General features: G+C 37.3%; 1 protein-coding gene across 1 annotated transcript in view; it reads left to right on the top strand.

The window, feature by feature from the left end:
* The window catches only part of LOC135218064 (uncharacterized), a 488183-nt gene that overhangs the window by 104420 nt on the left and 368763 nt on the right, over nt 1–15000 (top strand). The window lies entirely within an intron of this gene.

Genomic DNA, 15000 nt, shown 5'->3' on the forward strand with positions numbered 1-15000 from the left:
AAATGCTGTCTAATAGCCAGATATCAATTAGCTGGTAGAAATTATATATATAGTTGGTGAATCTAGTTAGACAACCACACCTGAATTGACAGGAGGTGCCAGTGTGGGAGAGCTGGTCCAAGGACGAGTGGGGCTCTATATGGCTTGTTCATGTACTTACCTGGATGATGTACAGATCACATGCGACTTAAATGGCACTGCATGAATGATTGGACTAGGTGTAGGGTGACCGAACCTAGCTGTATCCCATACATTAATGTGCATATCAGGTTAAGGTGGTAAAGGGATAGCCCCTTGTCCTGAGTCAAGAGCTTATGATGGCAAGAGTAAATCTAATCACAGTAAAAAGGAAGACCGACTGGAGCAAGTTGTCTTTGCCAGGAGGACAGGAAAAACGAAGGTCTAACTTCACCTTAGCCTTTGTATATCATAATCCTGAATATGATGGGTACAAAATGATTTCAACCAATGTGCCATTGTTCCATGAGAATGGTGAAATGCCCCTTAACTGACTCAGCAAGGCTGGATAATGGGAGTGGCATAATGGTAACACCAACAAAACATGACAAAATTCCAAAGGAGCTATATGGCCCTGTTTAATAATGCAAAACTTGATTGCACAAAAAAAAACAAAGATCTACAGTTAAAGGTAGTGAACCACAGGAAAAGCATGCTCGAGTCATGACAATGAAGCATGTATATTTTGTGAAAATGTGGCATCTGTATCACATCATCAACAACAACAATGAATCTCAACAGGAGACTACATGAGTGCACTCACATACTTAATGATTGAAAATTATTGGCAAAATGCCATGTTGTAGTTGTATGTCTCACTGGTCTTTACAATAAGGAGAGGTCGCATCTCAAAAATCATGAGAAAGAACAATGTCATAATGAAGAATCAGATGTATATCCATTGGTTCTATCAGAGCTGGTTAATTATATTACTGAACCCAGCTTGAGTTCGGATGGTCCTGCCATATTTCCTCATACAGACATATCTCAATTATACCAGCAGTCCCTGCAACAACTGGGCATGCCTCACCCACTGTAGATACAAAATTAAAGGGAAAATTGTTAGCAGAAGTCCCTGAATTAGAAGCACACAAGAAAGGGAGAAGTGTACTACTTACCTTGCAAAAGGATGTAGCTTTAGCCCTACATCAAGCATGTGAATATTCATATACATTTGAGTTGCTAAAGCAGCAAAGATACTGAGGAAGCATTTTCTAGATCATCAGTCCAAGTTTGACGGCACCTTTGGTGAAGGCTGTTTACCACTGCGGTGATGGACAACATCAATCACAACCCTTCAGCAACTACAGCTACTACCTCTTTTCATAGGACCAACATTTCGGTATTCCAGCACTCTATCAAAGACAACTGGGGGGAAGAGTGTCAGCCAGTACAGTTTGGGCCCGAGAGGATAAAATTGTACCTGAGCTATACGACTCCTTCACAAATATCTCCCCTGCTTCCTTCAAGTCTAAAAAGCCAAACAACCAAGTGGTGCAGTGCCAAAGCCAGTCTCAGATCTGGTAGGACCACAATTAGTCCTGTAATAAGTGGCTGGAGAAAGCCTTGCTCACTGAGGAGGTAGATGAGGCTATTAACCTCATATGGTTAGCTCACCGTGCATCACAGAAGATAAAACCAGAGACAGTGCTCGAACATAGATAAGATACTTTATTACCATACTCAATTATGGTCTTGTATGTCATCTTTATTACTATGGTAAATATAGTAGTAGAAGCTCTGGTGATATTTTCAATAAACTCTTCTACCCAGGAAAACATTCTCTGAATAATGATTGACAACCAGTGGCCATCTTCAAATTTTACAAGGCACCCAGATTTTTCAAATGATGGAGTGAAAATGAGCACTTGTGCCGAATTTCATGCATGTACACAAACTGAAGTATTTTTCTAATTATCAGCTACAATAAGTGGCCAGTATTCTTCCGTACACTTTCCTGGTAAATACATATTTTATACCATTCTAATTCTGCATTCAATGGATTTTTTACAAAATAGGTTCCTTATTCATTTCAGTATCTTTTGCAGCACTACTAGTTCTTTTATTTCTTCATTGCCCCAGTTAGTTACCTCAGTTTATTTACTTAGTTTTAATTCCAAACATTTGTCAGGCACTCCAGGAGCTCACCATCCAAAACAACAAAACGCGACCCCCAGTAAAATATCAGGTTTCCGTAGAAAACACAAATTGATGGCTGCCAGTTGAATCGCCGACTTTTATGTATTTTCAGGAACTATAGTATTTTATGTAAAACAAAAATCAACCACGAATGTAAAACATGTCAAGTTTTCCATTCATATGTATGAGAAAACTCTTTGCATGGTGGACAAAGAATTATTAGGTATTTTTCAAGTGTCAGAAAACACACCTAATCATAAAATTATGCCCTTCTTGTGCTAATGTCTGAAACTACTTTCCCACTTACAGAAACCATCTGTCAAAAAAGATCAAAACACCATTACAAAAAGCTGATACCATCCTCGAATTCCTACCCGATGATGTCTTCGAACAAATAGCAGAGTGATTAACCGAACCAGACCACTGTTACATATGAGACTTTGAAGGCACAACTAAGGTCATCTTTCAGCATGCCCCCCAGCCTTCAGCGCTAGAAAATTCCTAGATAACATATAAATGGCAATATATCAATGGCCCTCACATACCTACAAGCAACTCTGATGGCCAATAGCAATCCCCGCCACAGACAGCCAACCAGAGATGATGCAAAGTTCTCCTGACGAAGTTGCAATGCAAAACAGTCGCTGTGCTTTTTCCTGATGAAGTTGCCACACAAAACAGTCGCTGCAATTCCCAACGCATCCACTATGCCCCTTGAGGAATTTATCAAAATGGTAGACAAGGTTCACCTGGCCCAGACATCATCAGACCCCACTCATCCACCTGTGGCAGTAACCACCACAAAGCCATAACCCCAAAGTGATGAAGACAGACACCAAGCCAGATTTCCCTGCTGCTCCCAAAACTACAAGAAGGAAAACAAACAACTGCCAAATCAGAAAATACAGCCCGACAAGCGACATAAACAGAAGATATAAATAAGAGTAACCAAAGGGCCTTTGCTTCTTCCACTGGAGGATCGAAAATGTGAACAAGGCTGCATGCTATAAAAATCTTGCAGTAGGGCAGCAGCACTGGACCAACCAAATGACCACCAGAGATGGCCAGACTGGTTGCCTCATAAGGGGGAACAAGTTTGCCTTTCGCTGTCTTTATTCCTGGAATAGGAAAAAAAAGTATCTGTTTCTAAATCACCGATGAGATGTTAGACAATTCCTAGTTGATAAGGGTGCCTGACAAATCTTTGGAATAAAACTAAGTAAATAAAACTGAGTAACTAACTGGGGCATGAAGAAATAAAAGAACTAGTAGTGCTGCAAAAGATACTGAAATGAATAAGGAACCAGCCCCAACACTCTCCTTGTGTCTAATGCCAAAGGTGTCTCACTAAAACCTTATGGAACCAGAAGTATGAAAGTATCAGTCAACAGTAAACCGCACAGTTGGACATTCATCACAGCAGACATCACCATCGCACTACTTGGAGCAGACTTCCTGAAGCCACACATGCTGGTAGACGTATCCAGACAATAGCTCATTCAGAGAGATGCCCCTTTAGCCCCCATCACTCCAAGGACAACAACACACATACCCTCTGCCTAACATCGTAGATGTAACTAATCAGCTTGAAGGAACAAAAATATTCACAAAACTTGATCTTCTGAAAGGATACTACCAAGTCCCAGAAGCAAAAGACAACATAGAAAAGACATGAATCATCACTCCCTTTGGGACATATACTTTTAATTAGAGCTGTTTCGGCCTTCAAAACACAAGGCCTACTTTTCAATATTTTATGGATGACAGCCTTGGAGAATTACCCTGCTGTGTCGTTTACATAGAAGATATTCTTATTTCCAGCCCCAACTATAAACAGCACATTAGAGATGTAAAAAAAAAAATTCCTCAAGAAACTCAAAGAAAACAGACCTGTAGTCCGACAAGATAAATGTGCATGAGGGAAAAATTCAGTAGAATTTCTAGGTAATGAAGTAAGATCTGAAAAAGCTGAACCTCTCTCGATGAAGGCCCAAGCCGTTATCGAGTTCACAAGGCCAAAAAACATTAAATCACTTCAAGAATTTGGTGGCATGATCAATTAGTACCTCCGCTTTTTAACTAAATGGCTAAAATCATGTCACTTTTGTACAAATGTTTAAAGGAAAACCGAAATCATTATGCTGGATTGATAAGCAAGGAACAGTTTTTCAAGAAGCCAAAAAAGCCCTTGGCTCTGCTGCAAGGAGCACAACAATGGGGGCTGTACTCGATGTGAACTGACGTTTCACTGCAAGACTAGTGAGCACCGACAAAACAGCACAGACAATAGAGCGCAAGACAACTGAGCGCAGTAACAGTTGAGCGCTGACACTTGAGCATCTGAAATGCAAAATCATGCGAAGATTTGATAAAGATGGCAGATGTTAACTCCCGATTAGACTGTGTAACATCTTCATTAAATAGGGAGGTGTTACAAGCATCCTTCTAACACTTGACATATTCTTTTTTCTCCTTTCGAAACATGATGGAAATTGAAAGAAACATGGAGTATTAGAGGAACTGATTTTTGGAAAACATTTTATCAATCAGCATCAGGTCTGGTCTATTGGCACGTATGACCCTATCTGTTCTGATACCATAGTCGCAGAGGATTTTAGTTCCTCAGTGGACGATTTAGTTGCATACTCGCCTATCAGTCTGGTAGCCAGAGTTCACTCTCAGCTGCTAACAGTGTGGAATCAGAGGAATGTATTTCATGTGATTAGAAATTAATTTCTCGATATAATGTGGTTCAGGATCCCACAATAAGCTGTAGGTCCCATTGCTAAGTAACCAATTGGCTCCTAGCCACATAAATAAAAATCTAATCCTTTGGGCCAGCCCAAGGAGAACTGTTAATCAGCTCAGTGGTCTGGTTAAACTAACACATACTCAACTTTAACCCAGAGGACCCTTGCCTGATCATTTTCTATCACTCCCTCAGGCTGGTGTTGGTACCACTTATGACTGCATACTAGATGGGTGTTTCTTGTGCAGGCTCCAGTGAGGGCTTTTCCTACTGAATCATGCCTCTTTTTGTACTGGTTCTGTGCAAAGGATGGACATTCATTTGCTATGTGGCTTACAGTCTCGTCTTCCATAATGAACTTCCTGCATGTGGGCGAGATGTTATTTCCACCAATTGTTCTTTAAACATATCCTTTTTTTAGTGCCTGATCTTGTGCAGCTGCTAGCATTCGTTCGGTTTCCCTCTTGAGTTCTCCACTCTGCAGTCACTGCCATGTTTCACTGCTGGCCAGTTCTTTACTCTGTCTCGTACTGTCTGTGCATTGGTTTGCTATGCCATTCCTCTGTTCTCTCTCTGTGTATTTCTGGGTCTTCATCTACTTTTATCAGTCCTTATTCCCACGCACTCCTTAGCCACTCGTCTTCACTGGTTTTCAGATATTGCCCCACTGCTCTGCTCTCGATGTTGACGCAGTCCTCTATGCTTAGTAAACCTCTCCCTCCTTCCTTTCGTGTCATGTATTGTCTTTCTGTGCTTGCACTTGGGTGTAGTGTTTTGTGTATTGCCATGTGTTTCCTAGTTTTCTTGTCTATACTGCAGAGTTCAGCCTTCGTCACTCTCCACCACTCCTGCGCTCTATCTGATTACTGGTAGTACCTGTGTGTTTATGGTTTTCGTCATGTTTCAATATATATATAAATATATATATATATATATATATATATATATATATATATATATATATATATCTATATCTATATCTATATCTATATATATCTATATATATATATATCTATATCTATTATCTATATATATAGATATATATTTAATTTATATCTATATATATATATATATGTTATATATATATATATATACAATATATATATATATATATATATATATATATTATATATATATATATATATATATTTATCTAAATGTATATATATTAATATATATATATATTATATATCTATATATATATATATATATATATATTATCTATCTATCTATATGTATATATATATATATATAATATAGTATATATATATATATATATATATATATATATATATATAAAATCTATAAATCTATATATATATATATATATATATATATATATATATATATATATATATGTGTATGTATATATATATTATACAAATCTATAAATCTATAATTGCGCATGCAAGCGAAAGAAAATATAAACAATTCATTCCATCATAACAGAATACATATATAAACAATATAAATGATTGAATAATAAAAAATAAAAAAAATAAAGAAACCGAATAGAGCCTACAAAAAACTTTTTTTTCTACAGATATAAGAATATATGCCAGGGGTTTACCACGCGGAAAGAACATACAAGAAATTTAAAGCGAACTAAATTTAATTATCTCAGGACGAGGTGAGGTGATAGCTGCGGTAATGTAATTACAACACCAACAGGGGATCTCTTGGGCAGTTAGGACACCAAACAAACCTCAGGGGTTCGGGATGTCAACGCTAATTCAAGAAACATTCTGTTATCGAAACAGCTAGTATTACAATTACCCATACATGTGGGAGCTCATTATTAAAAACACTGGCAGTAATCTTATGTTTCGTAATATATTGTTTACTTTTGTCCTGTAATTGAAGACTTTTACATGCTTCCGTTGAAACTGTCCATATCTAATAATTAAGCTACGCAGATATCTTACTAGCTATTAATGATTCATGACCTAAATATTTTAAATGGGCGCTCTTTTCCCTCTTTTGGAGGGATTAATCGAGAAACATTACCAGTATTTTGATAAACCAACTGAAAAACCAAAACTAACGCAACAGTAACTGAAAGATCATTAAATCTACAAATGGCTAGAAGCGAGAAAGCAAGGCAGTTTGATGGACTCCCAAAAGAGAGAATGGCAGTTTGGCACTCAATCAGCATCTTTCAATTTTTGAAGCAAATTTCTTTTATGCCCATTTGGAGTACTTCTTTATCTTGAGAAATAAATGTAGATGCGCTTTCTATGCGAAATGGGAAGGAGATAAGCATCTTCATTTATTTAGAGATAAGCATCTTCATTTATTTAGAGATAATGCCATTTGTTTCTCATCAGGATCCAAGCCTTCCAGCGATATGCTATCATAAATTTGTAACGAAATTTACAAATCAGTAATACTTACATATCTTGTAAAAGACAGCAGTAGGCTTTGTATCAACCACTCACGATGATTAAATTATCCTTTTTATCATTTTCCATCGACAAACCTATACCATTATTATTGTCATTAACAGCCACATTGCAATCCTAGAAGGAAAGGAATAGTACTAAATGCTTAATGGCACCAGCAGGGAAAGCAAGCCAGTACCACAAAGAACTAGAAAACTAAAGAATAAACTAAGAGAAACAACAAAGAAAAGCAAATGAGATAACAAAACTAATACAACGAAGTGAGACTCCTGCGGGCATGCTCAATAAACTACAACTGTATCATCTTGAACTTCTGAAAATTCTAATGATTCAAGTACTACCTACATGACTAAGATCACTTCATAATGAGATCATGGCTAGACCAAACATTCTGGAAAACTGAGTGGTACTGGATCTCAAAGGACAATTGAAAAGGCTGTAAGAACTAGTTTGTTAATGGGTATACTTTGGAGATTTGCTATGGTTCACTTTCATTTCCCCATAATTTTCACCATGAACTAATGCTAGCTATGTCTCTCCTAAAAGAATCTGTAATTACAGGTCTTAAATCAGGAGATGAGACTGATGCAAATAATGTACCATCTTCAACACAAGCAACCAACTTGCTTTACGACCAAACCACATCTCATGAGCATATCATATAAACGGTCTATAGATTTAAGTACTCTCTTAAATCTATAGACCATAAAAAAAAAAAATGCTCATCTATATCACGTCTGTCTAAATTCTAAAATCAGGGCGCTATGATTAACAGTTAAAATGCAGCACAAACGTCATAACTAGAATTTACAGATTTCTGTAGAAAAAAATTAAAATAGCAAGAAATGCATCAAGCAGACCCAAACCGTTCTGGTAAGTTAGGGAACAGATGAATATTTTCATTATACAAGTATACATTCAGAATTTCTCCCAACATTCATTAAAGATTTTTAGATAATCTGAGTTATAGAATCTGTTGAGTGATATGCAGGGCATGCATGAGATACTGCCTCCTATTTTAGCTACCGGAGTAAAATTACAGATTCATCGACATATGCAAAAGGACCCTCTTCTGGCTAATTTACAAAAATAGCTAATAACTTACGAATAGATAATTACCACTCTTCACAAAAGAGTAAAAATACCCCTTGATTCAACATTCCCATACTCACAAGGGTCAAGCAAATTAATCTTAAATTGACTAACCCAAAAAGCAACACTAGTCCGTTTAGTTACACGAAAATAAGGATACACAGTCGAGCTCACATTACTCTACTTAGTCAAAAGCAATCAGCTAAAACGATTGTATTTCTTTTGGACAGTGAGTGTCAGCCATCGTGCAAGGAAGCTACCACCGAGTCAATGCCTAAAATGAGTTTTGAACAACCACCACTGTTGCTGGTGGCTCTTCTTGAACAGGGTGCTTTTATAATTGCATTCCGTTATTTTCAGCTCTCTAAACCACAGCTCCTATTTGGGTATAACTTTTTTTTATGTCAAATCAAAGATATTCCTATCCTAAAAATAACAGGACTTGTTTCACTGGAAAACTACATCTACAATCATCATTTTGTTTAATAAATTAGTTCACCATCCGAGGAGAAACTTGCTTATCCATAAATGTTAACGAACCCTTAATTTAAAAAAAACAGCAGGCTCAACTTATACATATAAGTGAAGCCAATTTAAATGTGGATGAACATGCCTACTAAGATTTTATATAGTACATACCTCACTAGAACCTGACACCATACGGACAGCCTGCTCTTTGGTAATCACTAATAAGATTAGGGTATGATTAAAAACCTAACTGTAACACAAAACATACCTGCATATGTGTTGTAAAACTTGGAACCACTGAATACTACGTCCATGAATGATCACATTTGCATAGCCTCATTCATGATTTGTTGCAGCCAAATTCAGAACAAAGTTTTTAAACCAGGAAAATCCGAAGGAGAAAAAAAATTCAGCCATTTCCTATGGTGATTATTGAGACCACAATCCAATATAAATAAAAGCTTTCTAACACCTTTCTATCTTAGCCAAGATGCCAAGAAGACAGTAAAAAATAACATCATCTAAGTCTGGATGGGCACACAAACAGAGGTAATGGCTGACATTAAGACTTGGAACTCCGGAAATTCATATCAATAACAGGACTTACAAAGAAAGGAAAGACGGTACTCTTCCATAATACACAATGTCACCCCATGCCTAAGAATGTCATTACACTTACGCAATATTAGTTCCTTCAAGCCTAGAATGCTTGTTCAGATAAGTGCCCCATTTGAGAAACCAAAGTTTTTGAAAATGATGTACTGTCTTGAAGCAATTACAAGGTCACTTTATGTTACAATTCTTCAAATGATACTCGTGTTGTTTGCAACAAACTGACTCGGAATATACCCCATATCCCAAGTAGGTAAAACAAAACCTAATGAAAACATTTCTTCATACTGAAAAGCACAATCAATAAAAATGATTGCAATAATAATATGAGCACGAACATGACTTATATATATATATATATATATATATATATATATATATATATATATATATATATATATATATATATATATGTGTGTGTGTGTGTGTGTGTGTATATATATATATGTGTGTGTGTGTTTGTGTGTGTGTGTATATATGATATATATATATATATATATATATATATATATATATATATATATATATATATATATATATATATATATATATGCAAAAAAGGAAAGGTACTCTATAAATTTTAACAATTTTGGATAAAAGGGGTGGCAAACACAGCAGAGCTGACACAACATACAAAGCAAAGTTCCCTCTAGGGTAGCCATTTCAACTTAAGGAAGAACGGCTCTGATAGCTTTGAAAAAGATAAAGAAGAAAATGAGACAAGGATAAATAATAAGGCACTGATAAGCAATCACCAGATAAAGCACCATGCATCCCTGGCACTTTTATTAAGCCTGCTGAACACATTTAAAAAGGCAAGAATAACAAACTGACGACGAACAAAGCTTAATAAAACCTTAGACAATAGAATTAAAACCCAAAACAGTCAAAAGGGCGCCATCGAAGACTAGAAAACAATGGTTTGATTTGTGTCATCCTCTCAGGAAAGCTGCTTACTAAAGATAAAGGGTCTTTTATACCTTAACACTGGGAAAAGTCACATACCCTAAGGAAGCCACTGAACAATCATGGTAACTCCCCACTTAGCTAGGAATGAAAAATGTAACCAAAGTTGTCAGATGTGTGAGGAAAGAACTTGTAAAGGCTGTGTATTTTACTATAAATGTTCAACATTACATTTCTTATCAACTATATTAACAGGCTTTAATGAAATGCTAGTTATGATTTTAACCCCTAACACTCAGACACACGAATAGAATAATAAATAAGAAGAAACCCCATAATGATTCTAGTAATGTTGCTTTTCCTTTCCTTCTGTGGCTGTATTTCTAAAGAGTTATTTTCCTTTCTTGTGCTGTTTTCCTTTATTCAAATGCGTATGAGAATTCTAACATATGCAACCTTTGTGCTTGGGTCAACCGTACAAAATGCAAACTTACAATATGAAAATAATTGTCACCAAAGTGTTTTAGGAGAAAATTTCCATGCAAGCTTGCGCTCTTTCTTCCAAACTACTCTGGATGGAATTTTGAATTAGTCACATTTATTTAGTATATCCATGTACTTCTTTTTGCACTACAAAAGTATTGCCCATCGCTCGTTGATACATTATCTCAGTAGTATATGTGCCACACGACTTGTATTTTTTAAAACAACTTGTAATTTTCTGAGTAAAGCATTTTCTTATCCCACCAAAAGATCGTGGGTCTTCGTAGTTTTCAACTGGTTCTGGGTATAGCAGCATCTGCACTTGTTAAAACTGTTCTTGAAAAATAGCCATATGCTACTAAGTGGCATTTAAGAGATTCATAAGTATTTTTCTAGTTTTATACCTGCCTTATATTTCACCCAGTCTGCCTCCATTACCTTCCACTTTGGTGGTGCTTCTGTAAGAAAATTCCTGACGAACCTTAAATAGATAGGAAAGTGATCACTACCTTGCAGACATTCGTCAACAGACCAATTAACACCTAAAGCTGTCTGAGGAACATATACTCAAATCAATAGCTGAATAGGAATTAAAACGTATGATATGGTAAGTCATCATTTCATCATTAAGAAGCACATTATAATTAATAATAACTTTCTCAATCACTTTTCCCCCATTATCGATAGAATCACCTCACCCCAATGGATTGTGTGCATTTAAATCTCCTAAAAGCACGAATGGTGATAGTAAGTGATCTAGCAATGACTCAATGTCGCCAGCCACTGAAAAAAAGGAGATTTAAGAGGAAGGTAAATGGAACAGACATTAATCTGCTTGTTTAAAATTAACGTTAGTGCAATTGCCTGAATTTGTAGTAATGGATATTTGAGAGTATTCCAAAGATTTGTTCACAATAATAGCAACTTCCCCATGTGCACAGTCACTAGCAGGAGGAGCAGAGGAAAAAATCTCATAATAAGGCCAGGATTAAAAATCTCCAGGCCTAAATTGGTTTCTGACAAATATACTACACCAGGATTTCTCTCTCTCAAAAGGACTTTTAGCTCTTCTGCATGTGTACGCAGTCCTTCATGACTGCATTGCAAGATATCAAAACATTATAAAGAGACCTTTTTTAGTTGGCTGACCATATGAAGAATATGAAGCCCTTGAAAGAGAGGGCTTACCTGATGGAGAGGAGACTTGGCCATACTAGTCTTTCATGGTGGTCTATTCAGCCTCTCAGAGGAGGAAGGCTTTTTTTTATAGTATAATTTTACATTTGCCTTGCCTTGTTGCGGCACTTGATAGAGGAGGTGTGGAATGGGTACGTAATCTTTTATACCTTGCCATTTCATATTCAATATTTAACTGATGTACCTCTACCACATGAGATACAGAAGCTTGCAATCTCTCTTGTGGAAGATGCCCAGATCCCTAAATCTGGGAGCCAGACTGACCAGGATGCCTCTACAGATGAAGCCAAGGAGGCTTCTGAGGAAGCCTGAAAAACTCCCACATAGAAAGATTCTGGAGCTGAAAGAACGTTTCGAGTAAGTAGTCATAAGTAGTCATGACATATATATAGCCCTTGTGGGAACGGAACTGGAGGCTGAAGTGACACTTTTTTATGGATTACAGACTCATAATTAGTGTGGTTGGATTTGGTGACCTTGTGGGAAGCGAGAGTTAATGTCCATACATGATGATTTCTTGCAACAGTTTAGTTTGCTTTCGGATACAGCTTAATTGGGATTAACTGCCTATCATGTATAATTTTTTTATTCGAGCTCACATTGGGTTTAGAGTATGTCAGCTTAATATTGGGTCCATGACTGGGAGAGGTAGAGAATTGGCTGACTTGATGAGAGAAAAGAAAGTAGATGTTATGTGTGTGCAAGGAGCGCGATGGAAAGGAAATAAAGCTAAGGAGTTGGGTGATGGATATAAGCTATACTATAGTGGAGCAAATAAACAAGGTAGAAATGGAGTTGGATTAGTACTGTCTAGTGAACTGAAGAATACAGGGATAAAAGTGCATAGAAAGAATGACCGTATCATCAGACTGAAGATATGTTATGGAGGAGAGATTCTGAATATTATAAGTGCATATGCACCACAAGTTGGTTGCACAGAAGAAGAGAAGGGAAATTTCTGGAGAGACATGGATGGAGTAATGCAAGAACTGGAAGAACATGAGAGGGTGATAGTGGGGGCAGATTTGAATGGCCATGTCGGAAGTGAAAGAGGCGATTGGTCGGGTGCATGGGGGCCAAGAAATTGGGGAGAGAAACCCAGAAGGAGAGAGTGTAGTGGACATTGCTGTGTCATTCGACATGGCAAAAGTAAACACATTCTTTGAAAAGAAAAGGGAACACCTAATAACATATAGGAGTGGGGAGAAGATGCTCCCAGATAGACTACTTCCTGTATAAAAGGATAAAGCTGGTGGAAGTCAAGAACTGCAAAGTTATTCCAGGCGACCATGTAGCCCCCCAACACAGACTGCTATGTATAGATTTGAAGTTAAAAAGGGAAAGAAAAACCAAAGCTAAAGGGATAAGGAAAATTAAATGGTACAAATTAGAGAAGGAAGAGGATAAGAAGAAAGAGTTTAAGAGGAGGGTTTTGGAGGATATTGATATAGGGATTGAAGATGTTCAAAAATGGTGGACACGAAATGCAGCAGTAATAAGAAGGCATGGAAAGGAGCTGCTAGGGGAGACATCTGGTATCATATGGGAAGAAAAGAGAGTTGTTGTGGTGGGATGAAGACATTGAGAAAAGTAGTAAAAGATAATGAGGCGGCCAAGGGAAAAGTTGGGGAAAAAAAAAAAAAAAAAGAGTCACAGTCAGTGGAAACAGAGATAGGTTCAGAGAGAAAAACAAGGTGGTGAAAAAGGTGGTAGCCCAAGCTAAAGCAAAGTCGTATGATGATGTGTATAATGAGCTGGGGACAAAGCAAGGATTACAGAAGATGATCAAGCTATCAAAGGCTAGAAATAAGAACACCAAAGATATTACACATATCAAACAAATAAAAGATCAAGATGGTGTAGTACTTAGAAGGGAGGAAGACATTGTAAAGAGATGGAAAGAATATTTCGAACAGTTCTTAAATGAAGAAAATAATAGACTAATATGAGAGGATGGGCAAGTGAATATTGGCATGGTTATGAGGTTTTCTAGGCAAGAGGTACTAAATGCACTGAAGAAGATGAAGAATGGGAAGGCAACCGGACCAGACATGATTCCTGTAGAGGCATGGAAAGCATTAGGAGATGAAGGAGTAGATATACTGTAAGATCTTATGATAAAGATCCTTGAACAGGAAAAAATACCAAATGAGTGGCGCGGGAGTATACTGATCCCAATTTTAAAGGGAAAGGCGATGTTCAAGAGTGTGGTAATTATAGGGGCATTTAAATTGATGCCCCACACGCCCCACACTTTGAAGATACTGGAAAGGATGATAGATGCTAGACTGAGAGAAGTAGTACAAATAGGTGAAGAGCAGATGGGATTTATGAAGAGAAGGGGAACAACTCTGAGGCAACTAATGGATAAATTCGGGGAAGGCAAGGGACCTACATATGGTATTCATTGACCTTAAAAAGGCTTATGACCGAGTCCCGGAGACAAGAGGTTATGGAGGTCTGAGGAGAAGATGGTCCAGAGAAGTACCGGAATATATTTACCAGAGTGAGGAGCAGTGCTGGGGGGACAAGAGGGTTTTGAGGTGAGAGTAGGATTACACCAGGGGTCAGCTCTGAGCCCATTTACCTTTAACATAGTGATGGATGTTATAATAGAGGAAGTAAGGGAGGCAGTACCATGGAACATATTGTATTCGGATGATACTGTTCTGTGCGCAGAGAGCAGGGAAGATCTGGAAATGAAATTGGAAAGATGGAGACAAGTACTGGAGGACAGAGGAATGAGAATAAGTAGATCTAAGACAGAATATATGTGTACCACCACTGAGGGCGATGATAGATAAAGTATTCAGCTTGGTGGAGAACAAACAAAGAGAGTTGATAAGTTTAAGTAATTGGGAGCTTTTGTTAACGTTGCAGGAAGTATGGAAAAAGAAGTAAAACATCGGGCACAAGCAGGCTGGAACAACTGGA

This window comes from Macrobrachium nipponense, chromosome 9 (genome assembly GCF_015104395.2).
Source record: "Macrobrachium nipponense isolate FS-2020 chromosome 9, ASM1510439v2, whole genome shotgun sequence".
In the NCBI taxonomy this organism is placed as follows: domain Eukaryota; kingdom Metazoa; phylum Arthropoda; class Malacostraca; order Decapoda; family Palaemonidae; genus Macrobrachium; species Macrobrachium nipponense.